Raw genomic sequence first — 18,477 nt, 5'->3', positions numbered from 1 at the left:
CAGCACAGGAGGCATGATGGGAAGGGGGCGTGGCTCAGAACAGGGGAGGCATGATGGGGAGAAGGGGGCGTGGCACAGCACAGGGAGGTGTGATGGGGAGCAGGGAGAGTGGCCTTGAGATTGCGTCATCATGGCCTCACCCCCGCTACACTAAGCCGGCATAGTGGGGCAAGGGGTGGGGTCACGATGAAGTGCATTGCGTAATCGGCACCCTCGTTGTGAGGGATCCATGAGTGTTTCTCCTGGGGGTGCGGGGGATTGAGGATGAGGAACCCCTTAAGCACCTGTTCTGTAGGCTGGAAAGGGAGCAAAAGGGAAAGGTAGAAGCTGACAGTAGAAAGAAATCAGATGGCAGAGCTAGCACAAGTCACAGACAATGCAGAATACAATATAAATACACTATACAGACCGCAGTGGCTGGTAGGATTCAGCGCAAAATAAGAGTTATGGTAAAACCCTTCTTTACTCTTTTTCCTCAAGGTCCATAGGACAGCTAACCCTGTTTTATCCGTAGGACTGTTCTGTCATGACAGATCAAACATGGGGAGCAGCAGGAAAGTGCTCTCAAGCCTGACACCCTTCTTTCCGATACTATAGCCAAGAGAAAGTGTCTTTTCCATTAACCCCTTGAGGTCAACAGAGTCCAGTGGCTCAAACGGTGATGTTTCTATTGCACGGAGAACTAGAGACAAATCCCACAGAGTCACCAGAGGGACAAAGGGAGATTGAATAGGCAGTACCCCCTGAAGGAAGGTATACACATCCGGCAATGGAGCAATCCGTTTCTGGAACCAGACTGACAGAACTGAGGATCATAATGTCATAGAGCACACCACTGCAAGTATGCCATGCACGGTAATCGATACAAGTCGAAGCAGGTGTCCAGGCCCACAGCATTGTCTGAACGACAGAACGGGAGACCCCTTAAGACCTTAAGAGGGATGACTCAAGAGCCATGCTGTCAAAGACAGGTAAGCTAAGACAGGGACTCTCAAGAGGTCTGGTTGTAGAGGAAGTGGCAAGGAAACGTCTATTGATAGACTGTGGATATCTGTCAACCAATGGCGCCGGGACCATGCCGGAGCTACTAAGATCACGGTGTCGCTTTCCTGCATGAATTTGCAAAGCACCCTGGGAAGGAGGGAGACCAGAGGGAAAAGGAACGGCACATGGAAAGGCCATTTGACTGCCAGTGCATCCACGAAAGCTGCTGCGGGGTCTCTTGTCCTGGCCCCTGTACATTGGAAGATTGCAGTTGTGTCTTGAAGCCACAAGGTCCACTTCTGAAAGACCCCATTTGTCTACCAGAAGCTGGAAGACTTCGGGATGTAGAGACCACTCTCCAGCTAGCGACTGAGGAAGCCTGATTCCCAGTTGAGGATCCATGGGATGAAGACCGCTGAGATGGCCAGGAGATGGCATTTCGCCCATTTGAGAATTGGTGCCACTACCATGGATCACAAGGTCTGCATGGACATCCTGCGACTGCGGAGCAATCTGCACACCAGTAGTTGCAGAGCCGCAATCTTGTCCGGCGGCAGGTAGATTCTCTGCACATGAGCATCCATCCAGGAGTGCTCCCAGATAGACCATCCTCTGAGAGGGGATTAGGAAAGACTTTCCAGTTGATTAGCCAACCATGTCTCTGCAGGAAGACTATGGTTGTCTGAAGATGGCGGTTGAGGACCTTCGAGTGTGTGCCAGAATCAGCAGGTTGTCCAGGTAGGGAGTATTCTGATCCCCTGATGATGAAGCTGAGCCACCATGACAGCCATGAGCTTGGTAAAAACCCTCGGAGCTGTAGAAATTCCAATAGGCAATGCCTGAAAGTGTTGTTGATTAGCAAACAGAAGGTATTGCTGATGAATGGGCGGTATAGGTACATGTAGGTCCCTTAGAATGTAAGCTCTCACGAGTAGGGCCCTCTTCCCTCATGTGCTTATCCTTTCCTTACTTTAATAATCCTCAACTGCCCAAATCACGCAGTTTTCTCTAACATCCTAAGTGGATGCTGGGGACTCCGTAAGGACCATGGGGAATAGACGGGCTCCGCAGAAGGCTGGGCACTCTAAGAAAGATTCAGTACTATATCTGGTGTGCACTGGCTCCTCCCTCTATGCCCCTCCTCCAGACCTCAGTTAGAATCTGTGCCCGATCAGAGCAGAGGCACCTAGTGGGCTCTCCTGAGCCTGCTAGAAAGAGAAAGATATTTGGTAGGTTTTTTTTATTTTCAGTGAGCTCTGCTGGCAACAGACTCACTGCTACGAGGGACTGAGGGGAGAGAAGCTAACCTGCCTGCACGCAGCCGGGTTGCGCTTCTAGGCTACTGGACACCATTAGCTCCAGAGGGATCGAACACTGGCGGTCCGTTCCCGAAGCCGCGCCGCCGTCCCCCTCACAGAGCCAGAAGCACTGAAGTCCAGGAGAAGAAAGAAGAAATCGGCGGCACGAAGACTCCGGTCTTCACTAAGGTAGCGCACAGCACCGCAGCTGTGCGCCATTGCTCCCCAGCACACTTACACACTCCGGTCACTGTAGGGTGCAGGGCGCTGGGGGGGCGCCCTGGGCAGCAATAAGATACCTTTTGTGGCACAGAATACCCATAGACTGTATATAGGGATACCCCGCCATTTTTTGACACAGATAAAGCGGGACAGAAGCCCGCCGCTGAGGGGGCGGGGCCTTCTTCCCTCAGCACACCAGCGCCATTTTACTTCACAGTTCCGCTGGAAGCAAGCTCCCTGGGCTCTCCCCTGCAGTATCCAGGTACTCCAAGGGCAAAAAGAGAGGGGGGGCACATAAATTTAGGCGCAAACCGGTGATTCTCAGCAGCTACAGGGTAAACACAGATTGTAGTGTATATCCCTGGGTTATATAGCGCTGGGGTGTGTGCTGGCATACTCTCTCTCTGTCTCCCTAAAAGCCTTAGTTGGGGTCCTGTCCTCAGTCAGAGCATTGCCAGAGTGTGTGCGGTGTGTCGGTACGTCAGTGTCGACATGTTTGAGGCGGAAGGGTATGTGGAGGCGGAGCAAGGGCAGATGGATGTGGTGTCGACACCGCAGGTGTCGACACAAGGTTGGCTGGATATGTGGAAGATGTTGAATGACAATGTAACCTCTTTACATACGAGGTTGGATAAAGCTGAAGCCGGGGGACAGTCAGGGTCTCACCCAGTGCCTGATCCCACAGGGCAGGGGCCGTCAGGGTCTCTCAAGCGTCCACTATCTAAGTTAGTCGACACGGATGTCGACACGGAGTCTGACTCCAGTGTCGACGAGGATGAGACTAAATTGCAGCCTAAAATGACTAAAGACATCCGATACATGATTATAGCAATGAAAGATGTATTGCACATTGCTGAGGAAATCCCTGTCCCTGACAAGATTAATATGTTTGGAGAGAAAAAACAAGAGGTTACTTTCCCCCCTTCACATGAATTAAATGAATTATGTGAAAAAGCCTGGGAATCCCCGGAAAAGAATGTTATAATTCCCAGGAGGCTACTTATGGCGTATCCTTTCCCGCCAACGGATAGGTTACATTGGGAAGCCCCTCCCAGGGTGGACAAGGCGTTGACACGCTTATCCAAGAAGGTGGCCCTACCGTCTCCGGATACGGCCGCACTCAAGGATCCTGCAGATAGAAAGCAGGAATAAATCCTGAAAGCTGTGTACACACATTCAGGTACTATACTGAGGCCGGCCATTGCGTCGGCATGGATGTGCAGCGCAGTTGCGGCATGGACTGATTCTCTGTCGGAGGAGTTAGACACCATGGACAGAGATAATATCTTATTGACCCTGGGGCCAGGGGTGTATCTACCTATTGGCCAGGATGGCACTCGCCAGGGGCGCCAGGCAAGGAGGGGGCGCCGCCTGGCTCTGCCATCCACGGCCAAAGGGTAGAAAAGCAGTACTGTCAGACTGTACCTGGTGAGAGTCTGTTACTGCTGGAGAGGCGCTGGTGTCCGGCAGCACCGCACTTGTAATCAGACTCACAATAAACTACAGCGCCCAGCAGCTCTTGTTGCTGGAAGCTCCCGGCAGCAAGGGCTGCTGGGAACTGTAGTTTATTGTGAGTCTGATTACAAGTGCGGTGCTGCCGGACACCAGTCTGATCAGTAGTGCAGTGCGGTGCTGACGGACACCCATGCCGCGCCGGCAGTAACAGACTCTCACCAGGTACACAGCAATTGTTATATAGCACAGTGCTATAGATTTTTTGAAGATAATAATAAAGTGTCAGTGTTTGGGAGAAGGGACTGTAGTACCTGGAAAACTACACGATTTTCATGCATGGTAGATGTAAGTAGCAAGTAAGCGAAAACTTTATCTTGTTGAGTGTAATAAAGAAAATACATATCTTACCTATTTCAAGGCTAGGTTCAAGGAAATGTATATCCATTAACTGTATAATGCAGTGGTTCCCAAACTGTGTGCCGTGACACCCTGGGGTGCCTCAGGACACTTGCAGGGGTGCCTCGGGTTGGTGGTCCAGGACCAATTAAAATGATTTATGGTTAATGTAATAGGCAAAGCCAGTGCTGGGGCTGCCAATCATAACATGTGTGGACAAACAGAGGCAAATCCTGTCCCTCACCACACAATTGACCCTAAGGGTGACATATAAGCACAATTTACTTAATTTAATATTTCTTTCTTATTTCTCAATAAGAAACCTTTGGCCTAGGGGTGCCGTGAAAACAATTCTGATGCTCTAGGGCGCCGTGCTTGTAAAAAGTTTGGGAACCACTGGTATAATGATCAGTTTATCTTGGAAGTGATGGCACCCTGATGTTTTTTCTAACAGGAAGTACTTTTACCATCCAACTAATGGTGTTTGGTTAATGGCTGGGGCCATTTGAGGCTCATCTCCCAGCATCTCATTAGCATTTCATTCAGGATGCAGTCAAGATGCCGGCGTTTGGCATCCCGGCGGTCGGAAAGCTGACACCAGCATCCCCAAACTGCTCAGAATGCTGATGCTGGCATCCCAACATAGATAGCGATGCAGAATGCCAAAATCCAGATCGAGCTGGTGCCAAAGTCTCCACTGGCAAGCCACGTGGGAGGGTTAGGGTTAGGCTGCGAGGGCGGGAGGGCTAAGGTTAGTCTGCAGGGAGGGAGATTAGGAAGGGTGGGTTAGGGTTAGGCACCACTGAAGAGGCTTTTGGGGGGGGGGGAGCGGGTTAAGGTTAGGATGTGGGAAAGGTGGGTTAGGGGGGAAGGATGGTGTAACATGAATACGAGACACTACTGTGCGGTGTAATGTGAATGAGGGACACTACTGTGTGGCATAATTTGAATTGGAAGTACTATTGTGTTGACACCCTTCCCCCACAAGACCATGCCCCATTTCCAATACTAGCACCTTATACCTAATGTGTGAGGGGGGGGATGGGGGGGGGCGCCAGCCCCTTACTTTGCCAGGGGCGCTCGGACCCCTAGATACACCCCTGCCTGGGGCATATCAAGGACGCGGTCCTATATATGCGGGATGCTCAGAGGGACATTTGTTCTCTCACCTCTAAAGTAAATGCAATGTCCATCTCTGCCAGAAGGGTCCTATGGACAAGGCAGTGGACAGGGGATGCTGATTCGAAAAGACATATGGAGGTCTTACCATATAAGGGTGAGGAATTATTTGGGGACGGTCTCTCAGACCTCATTTCAACGGCGACTGATGGGAAGTCAAAATTCTTGCCGTATGGTTCCTCACAGCCTAAGAAAGCACCGTATTATCAAATGCAGTCCTTTCGTCCCCCAAGGAGCAAAAAGGTCAGAGGAGCGTCTTTCCTTGCCAGAGGTAAGGGAAGAGGAAAAAAGCTGCATCAGGCAGCCAGTGCCCAGGAGCAGAAGTCCTCCCCGGCCTCCTCTAAATCTACCGCATGACGCTGGGGCTCCACAGGCGGAGCCAGGAGCTGTGGGGGCGCGTCTCAAGAATTTCAGCCACCAGTGGGTGTGTTCACGGGTGGATCCTTGGGCGATACAGATTGTGTCTCAGGGATACAAGCTGGAATTCGAAGAGGCGCCTCCTCAACGCTTCCTATAATCTGCCTTGCCGGCCTCCCCCATGGAGAGGGAAGTAGTGCTGGCGGCAATACACAAACTATATCTCCAGCAGGTGGTAGTGAATGTTCCCCTACTTCAGCAGGGAAGGGGTTACTACTCCACAATGTTTGTGGTACAGAAACCGGACGGTTCGGTCAGGCCCATTTTGAATTTAAAGTCCCTGAACATTTATCTAAAGAAATTCAAATTCAAAATGGAATCGCTCAGGGCGGTCATTGCAAGCCTGGAAGAGGGGGATTACATGGTGTCCCTGGACATCAAGGATGCTTACTTGCATATCCCCATTTTTCCTCCTCATCAGGAGTACCTCAGGTTTGTGGTACAGGACTGTCATTACCAATTCCAGACGTTGCTGTTTGGCCTGTCCACGGCACCGAGAATATTTACCAAGGTGATGGCGGAGATGATGATACTCCTTCGGAAGAAAGGAGTTACAATTATCCCATACTTGGACGATCTCCTAATAAAGGCGAGGTCCAGAGAGCAGTTGCTGATCAATGTGGCACACTCTCAGGAAGTGTTGAGACAGCACGGCTGGATTCTGAATATTCCAAAGTCAGAGCTGACTCCTTCGACACGTCTGCCCTTCCTGGGCATGATTCTGGACACAGACCAGAAGAAGGTGTTTCTCCCGGAGGAGAAGGCTCAGGAGCTTGTGACTCTGGTCAGAGGCCTCCTAAAACCAAAAAAGGTATCCAGTGATCGCGCTGAGCCAAAAAAAGTGGGTCCCAGGGACCCATCACTTTTGAAAATTGGGGTCCTACTGGAAGTGGTGCAAGGTGGGGAGGATGGGGTGACAGTGCTGCTGGGCTGTGTAGTATGCAGGACACCGTGCACCAGAGCTGTAAATAGACATTTTGTGGCCTTGGGCAGAAAGTGAATTGGTGTCCCACCTCCCAGACCGCAAAGCATAGGCAATGCGCGCCGAAGGCGCGTTGCAAAATTTTAGGGGCGTGGCTTCACGGGGAAGGGGCGTGACCACATAAGTGCCAATTCACATTACACCAAACAGTAGTGCCGCTTATACACATTGCACCAGGTAGAACCTCCTATGCACACTGCACCAGGTACAGCACGTTATACACATTGCGCCAGGTAGAACCTCCTATACACACTGCACCAGGTACAGCACGTTATACACATTGCGCCAGGTAGAACCTCCTATACACACTGCACCAGGTACAGCACGTTATACACATTGCGCCAGGTAGAACCTCCTATACACACTGCACCAGGTACAGCACGTTATACACATTGCGCCAGGTAGAACCTCCTACACACACTGCACCAGGTACAGCACGTTATACACATTGCGCCAGGTAGAACCTCCTATACACATTGCACCAGGTACAGCACGTTATACACATTGCGCCAGGTAGAACCTCCTATACACATTGCGCCAGGTAGAACCTCCTATACACATTGCACCAGGTAGAACCTCCTATACACACTGCGCCAGGTCCAGCACGTTATACACATTGCGCCAGGTACAGCATGTTATACACATTGCGCCAGGTACAGCACGTTATACACATTTCTCCAGGTACAGCACGTTATACACATTGCGCCAGGTACAGCACGTTATACACATTGCGCCAGGTACAGCACGTTATACACATTGCGCCAGGTACAGCACGTTATACACATTACACCAGGTCCAGCACGTTATACACATTACGCCAGGTACAGCACGTTATACACATTACACCAGGTCCAGCACGTTATACACATTACGCCAGGTACAGCACGTTATACACATTGCGCCAGGTCCAGCACGTTATACACATTGCGTCAGGTACAGCACGTTATACACATTGCGCCAGGTACAGCACGTTATACACATTGCGCCAGGTACAGCACGTTATACACATTGCGCCAGGTACAGCACGTTATACACATTGCGCCAGGTACAGCACGTTATACACATTACACCAGGTCCAGCACGTTATACACATTACGCCAGGTACAGCACGTTATACACATTACACCAGGTCCAGCACGTTATACACATTACGCCAGGTACAGCACGTTATACACATTGCGCCAGGTACAGCACGTTAAACACATTGCGCCAGGTACAGCACGTTATACACATTACGCCAGGTACAGCACGTTATACACATTGCGCCAGCACGTTATACACATTGCGCCAGGTACAGCACGTTATACACATTGCGCCAGGTACAGCACGTTATACACATTACACCAGGTCCAGCACGTTATACACATTACGCCAGGTACAGCACGTTATACACATTACGCCAGGTACAGCACGTTATACACATTGCGCCAGGTCCAGCACGTTATACACATTGCGTCAGGTACAGCACGTTATACACATTGCGCCAGGTACAGCACGTTATACACATTGCGCCAGGTACAGCACGTTATACACATTGCGGCAGGTACAGCACGTTATACACATTGCGCCAGGTACAGCACGTTATACACATTACACCAGGTCCAGCACGTTATACACATTACGCCAGGTACAGCACGTTATACACATTACACCAGGTCCAGCACGTTATACACATTACGCCAGGTACAGCACGTTATACACATTGCGCCAGGTACAGCACGTTATACACATTACGCCAGGTACAGCACGTTATACACATTGCGCCAGGTACAGCAAGTTATACACATTGCGCCAGGTACAGCACGTTATACACATTGCGCCAGGTACAGCACGTTATACACATTGCGCCAGGTACAGCACGTTATACACATTGCGCCAGGTACAGCACGTTATACACATTACACCAGGTCCAGCACGTTGTACACATTACGCCAGGTACAGCACGTTATACACATTACACCAGGTCCAGCACGTTATACACATTACGCCAGGTACAGCACGTTATACACATTACGCCAGGTACAGCACGTTATACACATTGCGCCAGGTCCAGCACGTTATACACATTGCGTCAGGTACAGCACGTTATACACATTGCGCCAGGTACAGCACGTTATACACATTGCGCCAAGTACAGCACGTTATACACATTGCGGCAGGTACAGCACGTTATACACATTGCGCCAGGTACAGCACGTTATACACATTACACCAGGTCCAGCACGTTATACACATTACGCCAGGTACAGCACGTTATACACATTACACCAGGTCCAGCACGTTATACACATTACGCCAGGTCCAGCACGTTATACACATTGCGCCAGGTACAGCACGTTATACACATTGCGCCAGGTACAGCACGTTATACACATTACGCCAGGTACAGCACGTTATACACATTGCGCCAGGTACAGCACGTTATACACATTGCGCCAGGTACAGCAAGTTATACACATTACACAAGGACAACTAACATTTAATGATGTGAACGTAAATCCGAGGCTGTTAGCAGATGGTGACCTCAGTAGTATATTATGGAGAAAATTAAAACCTTTCCTTACCTGGCTTACCATATTAAAAAAAAAAAAAAAAGACGATCAATTGTCATTTTGAAACAAATACTCCTGCTGCTAGCTTGGTAATGCCAACCTAAACAACATGGCATGTAATAAATGCATTTAAAAGCTGAAACCCTCCACAAAACATCTAACCCCCCCCAACTATCAGGCAATCCATCACCACATCACCTGTGGTGATGGGGAAAAACACAGCCGACCACAGCTCCAGCCCCCCTCCCTCCGAAGACGCCAGCCAGGGAACCTTTACAGCTGCAATAAAGCTAGTAGTCACCGACCACTTCTTACTCCCGGCACCAGCTGCACTGTCGCCGCGGGAACCCCGGACCCCTCAGCAAACCCAGGCAGACACTCACACGGCCGTGACTAACACGCGTCATGGCCGCAGCTATACATAATATCGCCACCAATACTTCACCGGGTGGCCATAGCGGACTGACTCACGGGAACGCACCACACGTCAGCAGGGATCGGCGTCCGTGATCTAGTGGTTAAAGCTGGGCAAAGTGACTGGGGCTTCCCGCGGTGCCGTCTGAGGCAGTGGCCGCACTGCCGCTCTTGCTTTGAGAGAACACCTCAAAGGCAAGAGCGGCAGCGCGGTCACTGCCTCAGACGGCACCGCGGGAAGCCCCAGTCACTAAGCCCAGCTTTACCCACTAGATCACGGACGCCGATCCCTGCACATTGCCAGCACCTCTCAGAGTCCCTGTGGAAACCCCCGTCCCCCATCCACCAGCCGCAATATACACTCACCGACACCGAGTCACCCGGCCTCCGCAAGCAGCCAGGCGCCAAAGAGGAGGGGAAACTGGCTCTACCTCCTCTTTATATCATTCAGCCCGAGGCCAGCGTGTCAGTTAAACAAATCCCCCTTACAGATTGACGGAATGAGGAGCGCGTCCCCGGGGACCCTCCCACTTTGTAAACTGGAGTCCCATGTCTTCAAAAACGGGTAAAGAACGCGATATAGCGCGTTTTTGCGATCACTGGTATCGGTGCATCACTGCACGCGAGTACTGGGAAAGATGGTGGCGTCATACGAAGCCATTCCCTTCGGCAGGTTCCATGCGAGGATCTTTCAGTGGGATCTGCTGGACAAATGGTCCGGATCGCATCTTCAGATGCATCGGCTGATCACCCTGTCCCCCAGGGCGTCTCTTCTGTGGTGGCTGCAGAGTGCTCATCTCCTCGAGGGTCGCAGGTTCGGCATACAGGACTGGGTCCTGGTGACCACGGATGCAAGCCTCCGAGGGTGGGGGGCAGTCACTCAGGGAAAAAACTTCCAAGGACTGTGGTCAAGTCAAGAGGCTTGTCTGCACATCAATATCCTGGAACTAAGGGCAATATACAATGCCCTGACTCAAGCGGAGCCGCTGCTCCGAGAAAGACCAGTGCTGATTCAGTCAGACAACATCACTGCGGTCGCTCATGTAAATCGCCAGGGCGGCACAAGAAGCAGTGTGGCAATGGCGGAAGCCACCAGGATTCTTCGTTGGGCGGAGAATCACGTACAAGCACTGTCAGCAGTGTTCATTCCGGGAGTGGACAACTGGGAAGCAGACTTCCTCAGCAGACACGACCTACACCCGGGAGAGTGGGGACTTCATCCAGAAGTCTTCTCGCAGATTGTAAATCGATGGGAACTGCCACAGGTGGACATGATGGCGTCCCGTCTCAACAAAAAGCTGAAAAGGTATTGCGCCAGGTCAAGGGACCCTCAGGCAATAGCTGTGGACGCGCTGGTGACACCGTGGGTGTTCCAGTCAGTCTATGTGTTCCCTCCTCTACCTCTCATACCCAAGGTGCTGAGGATCATAAGGAAAAGAGGAGTAAGAACAATACTCATTGTTCCTGATTGGACAAGAAGGACTTGGTACCCAGAACTGCAAGAAATGCGCACAGAGGACCCATGGCCTCTGCCGCTCAGACAGGACCTGTTGCAACAGGGCCCCTGTCTGTTCCAAGACTTACCGCGGCTGCGTTTGACGGCATAACGGTTGAACGCCGGATCCTAGCGGAAAATGGGATTCCGGAGGAAGTCATCCCTACGCTAATAAAGGCTAGGAAGGACGTGACAGCAAAACATTATCACCGAATATGGAGAAAATATGTTGCAGGAAGGCCCCTACAGAGGAATTTCGGCTGGGGCGATTCCTACACTTCCTGCAGGCAGGTGTGACTATGGGCCTTAAACTAGCATCCATAAAGGTCCAGATTTCGGCCCTGTCCATTTTCTTTCAAAAAGAACTGGCTTCACTGCCTGAGGTTCAGACATTTGTTAAAGGAGTGCTGCATAATCTGCCCCCTTTTGTGCCACCAGTGGCACCGTGGGATCTAAATGTAGTTTTGGATTTCCTGAAATCTCACTGGTTTGAGCCACTTAAGACAGTGGAGCTCAAGTATCTCATTTGGAAAGTGGTCATGCTGTTGGCCTTGGCTTCGGCTAGGCGGCTGTCAGAATTGGCGGCTTTGTCATGTAAAAGCCTCTACCTGATTTTCCATGTAGATAGGGCAGAATTGAGGACCCGTCCGCAGTTTCTGCCGAAGGTGGTGTCATCTTTTCACATGAACCAACCTATTGTGGTATCTGTGGCTACTCGTGACATGGAGGACTCCAAGTTACTCGATGTAGTCCGGGCTTTGAAGATGTATGTTTCCAGAACGGCTGGAGTCAGAAAGACTGATTCGCTGTTCATACTATATGCACCCAACAAGTTGGGTGCGCCTGCTTCAAAGCAAACTATTGCTCGCTGGATCTGTAACGCGATTCAGCAAGCTCATTCTGCGGCAGGATTGCCGCATCCAAGATCAGTAAAGGCCCATTCCACGAGGAAGGTGGGCTTTTCTTGGGCGGCTGCCCGAGGAGTCTCGGCATTACAACTTTGCCGAGCAGCTACTTGGTCGGGTTCAAACACATTTGCTAAGTTCTACAAGTTTGATACCCTGGCTAAGGAGGACCTTGAGTTTGCTCATTCGGTGCTGCAGAGTAATCCGCACTCTCCCGCCCGTTTGGGAGCTTTGGTATAATCCCCATGGTCCTTACGGAGTCCCCAGCATCCACTTAGGACGTTAGAGAAAATAAGATTTTACTCACCGGTAAATCTATTTCTCGTAGTCCGTAGTGGATGCTGGGCGCCCGTCCCAAATGCGGACTTTCTGCAATACGTGTATATAGTTATTGCGTAATACAGGGTTGTAGTATGAGCCATCTGTTCAGTTAGGCTCAGTTATGTCATACTGTTAACTGGGTAAGTTTATCACAAGTTGTACGGTATGATTGGTGTGGCTGGAATGAATCTTACCCTGGGTTCCAAATCCTTTCCTTATTATGTCAGCTCTTCCGGGCACAGTTTCCTTAACTGAGGTCTGGAGGAGGGGCATAGAGGGAGGAGCCAGTGCACACCAGATATAGTACTGAATCTTTCTTAGAGTGCCCAGCCTCCTGCGGAGCAAGTCTATTCCCCATGGTCCTTACGGAGTCCCCAGCATCCACTACGGACTACGAGAAATAGATTTACCGGTGAGTAAAATCTTATTTTTTGGCCACCTGGAACTTATCTCTGTCATTTACTGGTGTAGTTATGCTTAGTTATCCTGTACTTGTCCTAAATTGTCTTCAACTGTAAGTCAGTTTTCCTGTTTTGATTATGTGCATATGTACTCTGTAATTGGGCGCTGCGGAACCCTTGTGGCGCCATATAAGTAAAGGATAATAATAATAAAATGTAGGTAAGCGTCCTGGATGTCCAGAGACACCATAAAGTCTCCAGGCTGCATAGCTAGGACAATAGAATGGAGGGTTTCCATACAAACCCTGGGCACTCTGAGATATTTAATCAGCAACTTGAGATTGAAGATGGGCCAATAAGACCCATTGGGTTTCTGAACTAAGAAGAATGTGGAGTACAAACTCTTGCCCTGTTGTGATGCTGGAACACGGATTATCACCTGAATGTAGTAAGGAGTAAATAGTCATGTGGAGAGCCTGGGCTTTGCTGAGGTCTGCAGGACTCGTGTGAAAGTACTGTCAGGGAAGTCGTCTCAGCAGAGTCCGTACCCGTGAGAGACCACTTTGTGTACCCAGGCGTCTGTTGTGACCGAACAACAATAGTGTGCAAACTGAAGAAGTCGGCCTCCCACCCAGGGATCTCCCAGGAGGCCTGCCTCGTCAGGCTGAGAGGTTATCCTCGGACTTGGTAGCCGGGTGTCTGGCAGCCCAGGCCTGCTTGGTTTTGGGTTTAGAAACCTTTGTGGAGTGCGACAGTTGAGGCAAGGCCTGAGGATTCTTTGCTTTAGGTGCTGGCTCCTCATTCTCCAATTGAATAGTGAATTTAACCGCATTCACTAAAGCAGCCATATTAAATTTAGACTGAAGGTCTTCCTCTCCTTAGGGGGAGTCATCATCAGAGAGACTTGCATTCTCAGCATCACAAGAGGATTCTCCAGAATTTCAAAGCGGTGTAGACTGTGAAGAGGGGTCAGCAGAAGATGCAGCCAGACTCTGCATTGAGGCTGAGAACATGTCCATCCATGGGTGAGAGGCAGGCGTGTCCGGTATAGTCTGGTGAATTTGTTGTGGTAACTGGTGCTGCATACTCATAGGGGGGAGAGGCTATTGCCAGGGCTGTAATGTGGTCTGCAACCTTTGCCAGCATCTAAGAGAAAGAAGCCCAGGGGGGCTCTTGTGCTGGAATTGGAGGGGCTGACTGCCCATGTGGGGAATAGCAAGATGGACACTGACCATCTTGCAACACATCCCGTAGAGATAAGCATGCTGAACAGAACCTGCAGGATACTTATGTAGGGGCCAGAGCCTGTTTAGTTCCCTTGCCTTTGCTACACATAGCTGCAGGGAAGTACAACACACAATATGGCAATAAGCAGTGTGCAACACAAACACTATGTGACGATGGGGGTCATTCTGACCTGATCGCACACTGCCGTTCATCGAAGCGCAGAGAACAGGTCAGAAGTGCGCATGCACCAGCGCGGCAGTGCACCAGCACATGGCTGGGCTGACAGACGACAACGGTCGTTGCCTGGCGATCGCCTCTGCCTGATTGACAGAGGCGGTCGCTGGGCGGGAGGGGGCCGCTGTTTTGTGGGCGCAGTCCAGCCAGACGCAGGCATGGATGGACCACGCGGGGGGGCGGGCCGCAGCGGCTACGTGACCTCACACACAACTGCTGCGTCCCGGGCAGCACGCAAAAGTTGCGCTGGCCAGGAGCTACTCCTGAAGTGCAAAAGCATCACCGCTGTGCAATGCTTTTGTACTTCTGCAGGGTGGGGCAGGCCTGACGTGCGGGGCGGACTACTGCAATGGTCACTAAAATCAACTACTCGGTCACACCGACCGTTAGGAAATAGAGCTGTATAACCTTATACCTGGGAGAGGTACCGGAGCCCTGTGTAGAGCTTGTGAAAATGGCTGCCGTGTGACACAGAGTGGGAGGAGGAGGGTGGAGCAGCTCAGAGGCGGGAAGACTGCTATGGAATTCCACCCTGGGCTGGGGGAGGGGCCGCTGGGGAAGCCCTCGTCTGTAAAAGTGTCCCCAGTGCCAGTATAGTAGTGCCCCGTGGTCTAGTGCAGTCCATGGCCTGGGCAGGACCGGCCCAAGCTTTTTTTGTTTTTTGTAAGCAAATTAAAATTTTCATGATGGGATAAAATTTTGAAAGGGATATTGTGTGCCGAAGGCGCAAACTGCAAAAAGGGTTTGTGCTCGCAAGAAAGGGTCATGACCACACAATTGTACTATCCAAGAGTACAGGAAGATAGTAGGTAAATGGAAAGGAGGGGTCATAAGGGGATAGAAGTGACAGGAGAGGCAGAGGTGACAGGTATATAGGGGGTGACCAAGAAGGCAGGGATGACAGGGAGACAGTGAGTGACCGGGGAGGCAGGGATGACAGGGAGACAGTGAGTGACCGGGGAGGCAGGGATGACAGGGAGACAGTGAGTGACCGAGGAGGCAGGGATGACAGGGAGACAGTGAGTGACCGAGGAGGCAGGGATGACAGGGAGACAGTGAGTGACCGGGGAGGCAGGGATGACAGGGAGACAGTGAGTGACCGGGGAGGCAGGGATGACAGGGAGACAGTGAGTGACCAAGAAGGCAGGGATGACAGGGAGACAGTGAGTGACCAGGGAGACAGTGAGTGACCGGGGAGGCAGGGATGACAGGGAGACAGTGAGTGACTGGGGAGGCAGGGATGACAGGGAGACAGTGAGTGACCGGGGAGGCAGGGATGACAGGGAGACAGTGAGTGACCGGGGAGGCAGGGATGACAGGGAGACAGGGAGTGACCGGGGAGGCAGGGATGACAGGGAGACAGTGAGTGACCGGGGAGGCAGGGATGACAGGGAGACAGGGAGTGACCGGGGAGGCAGGGATGACAGGGAGACAGTGAGTGACTGGGGAGGCAGGGATGACAGGGAGACAGTGAGTGACTGGGGAGGCAGGGATGACAGGGAGACAGTGAGTGACCGGGGAGGCAGGGATGACAGGGAGACAGGGAGTGACCGGGGAGGCAGGGATGACAGGGAGACAGTGAGTGACTGGGGAGGCAGGGATGACAGGGAGACAATGAGTGACCGGGGAGGCAGGGATGACAGGGAGTGACCGGGGAGGCAGGGATGACAGGGAGACAGTGAGTGACTGGGGAGGCAGGGATGACAGGGAGACAGTGAGTGACCGGGGAGGCAGGGATGACAGGGAGTGACCGGGGAGGCAGGGATGACAGGGAGACAGGGAGTGACCGGGGAGGCAGGGATGACAGGGAGACAGTGAGTGACCGGGGAGGCAGGGATGACAGGGAGACAGTGAGTGACTGGGGAGGCAGGGAGACAGTGAGTGACCGGGGAGGCAGGGATGACAGGGAGACAGTGAGTGACCGGGGAGGCAGGGATGACAGGGGGACAGTGAGTGACCGAGGAGGCAGGGATGACAGGGAGACAGTGAGTGACCGAGGAGGCAGGGATGACAGGGAGACAGTGAGTGACCGGGGAGGCAGGGATGACAGGGAGACAGTGAGTGACCGGGGAGGCAGGGATGACAGGGAGACAGTGAGTGACCGGGGAGGCAGGGATGACAGGGAGACAGTGAGTGACCAAGAAGGCAGGGATGACAGGGAGACAGTGAGTGACCGGGGAGGCAGGGATGACAGGGAGACAGTGAGTGACTGGGGAGGCAGGGATGACAGGGAGACAGTGAGTGACCGGGGAGGCAGGGATGACAGGGAGACAGTGAGTGACCGGGGAGGCAGGGATGACAGGGAGACAGTGAGTGACCGGGGAGGCAGGGATGACAGGGAGACAGTGAGTGACCGGGGAGGCAGGGATGACAGGGAGACAGTGAGTGACCGGGAAGGCAGGGATGAAAATACACTCCCCCTGTAGGCGGCGACTATCTGATCACAGCAGTGCAGAAATCGTTGCCTAGCGATCAGATCTGAATTAGACCCTGATCAGATAAAGACAACAGCGCTGAACTACCCCGTGGTATTGTGTGTTGGAGTAAGATAAAATGGAGGGCTGTGGGCCAGTGTGTATACTTTCTGCAATATCAAGAACATTGCACTGCTGCAACATCTGTATGCCCCTTGGGGGGGGGGGGAGGAGTCCTTTTTAAAGACAATTTGAGCAATAAACATCTTGCCTCCAAGAGTACGGCCTTAGACCAACAGGAATGAGACACCTGCAGTCCCATTCTCTGCCTGTTCTTGGCTGAGCCCATCGTCTCCAAGCTCCACCCTGTCAGCTACCATCCGGGGCGTGGGTCCAGGTCAGTGACCAGTGGGGGTCAACCGACACCAGTCATGAGGCGTGCACAGCAGCAAGCAGTTTCAGGTGGCAATGGTAGGAGCCTGGAGGGTGGCAGCAAAATACCCACCCCATAGTGGGTGGAGTCAGTACAGGTGGATACCGACGGAAAGAGGGAATCCCCCTATTGGCCGGGTCCCATGAGACTCCAAACCCATCTGTGATAGCTTGCTGTGGTCTCTTAGAGGTCATTCAGAGTTGATCGTAGCTGTGCTAAATTTAGCACAGCTACGATCATGTTCCCAGACATGCTTGGGGGGGGGGGGGGGGATGCCCACCAACAAAGGAATAGTCCGCAGCGCATGTCTGCTCGGGCCCCCCCTCCCCGCACAAGTACAAAAGCTTTTGTACTTGTATAAATCCCGGCCAGCGCAGCTCCTGCGGCCCGCCCCTGCACGGTTCGGCAACACCTACGTTGGCCGGACAGCGCCCCCCAAAACAGCGGTCAAACGCCACCGTGCCGCCCCCTCCCTGATTTGACAGGCAGAGGTGATCGCTAGGGAACAACGCCCTTTGGCCGTCTGGCCAGCGCAGTTCCGACCTGATCACTGTGCTGCAATAAACTGCAGCGAGCGATCGGGTCGGAATGACCCCCCCTTGTTAGGAGCTCAGGCAGGCTCTGTACTTTCCAGGAGTCCTGGCTCTATTACATTTATACTGAGCTATCCAGTGACTACACAGGTGAGGTAATAGGTATTAATGGTCATGAAAAATGTATAGAAGCGTTCACTCCAAGCGAGTCAGTTATATGATTGAGGGTGCTCCTCCCTCTCAGGGGTCTCACGGATACAGGAGCCAGACTTTGTAAGTTCCAGTCTCTGCAGTTTAGCCTTAGAGACACTGCACATATATTCTTTCCATGTGAATGAGAACTTATGTACGGAAACACGTCATTTTTTATTTCCTTATTAAACCATAAATGTAATACCATCTCGAGTTAGTGTTCTTCAAAGGTCTCATACAATTCTACATTATTATTATTATTATTATTATTTAATGCCACATAGCTAGCGACAGGGAAGAGGGTTTGGGTAGCCCTATCGGACTTAAATAACTTGTGGATGTTTATTGTGACGTACAGGAAGAACGGAGGGATTGTTAAGGGTGAGGCCATGAACCAAATGTTAGGGGTGGTAGCAAAGATAG

The sequence above is a fragment of the Pseudophryne corroboree genome, chromosome 2, assembly GCF_028390025.1.
Source record: "Pseudophryne corroboree isolate aPseCor3 chromosome 2, aPseCor3.hap2, whole genome shotgun sequence".
Classification (NCBI taxonomy): domain Eukaryota; kingdom Metazoa; phylum Chordata; class Amphibia; order Anura; family Myobatrachidae; genus Pseudophryne; species Pseudophryne corroboree.
The sequence above is the reverse complement of the archived record's forward strand: the minus strand, read 5'-3'. Positions refer to the sequence as shown.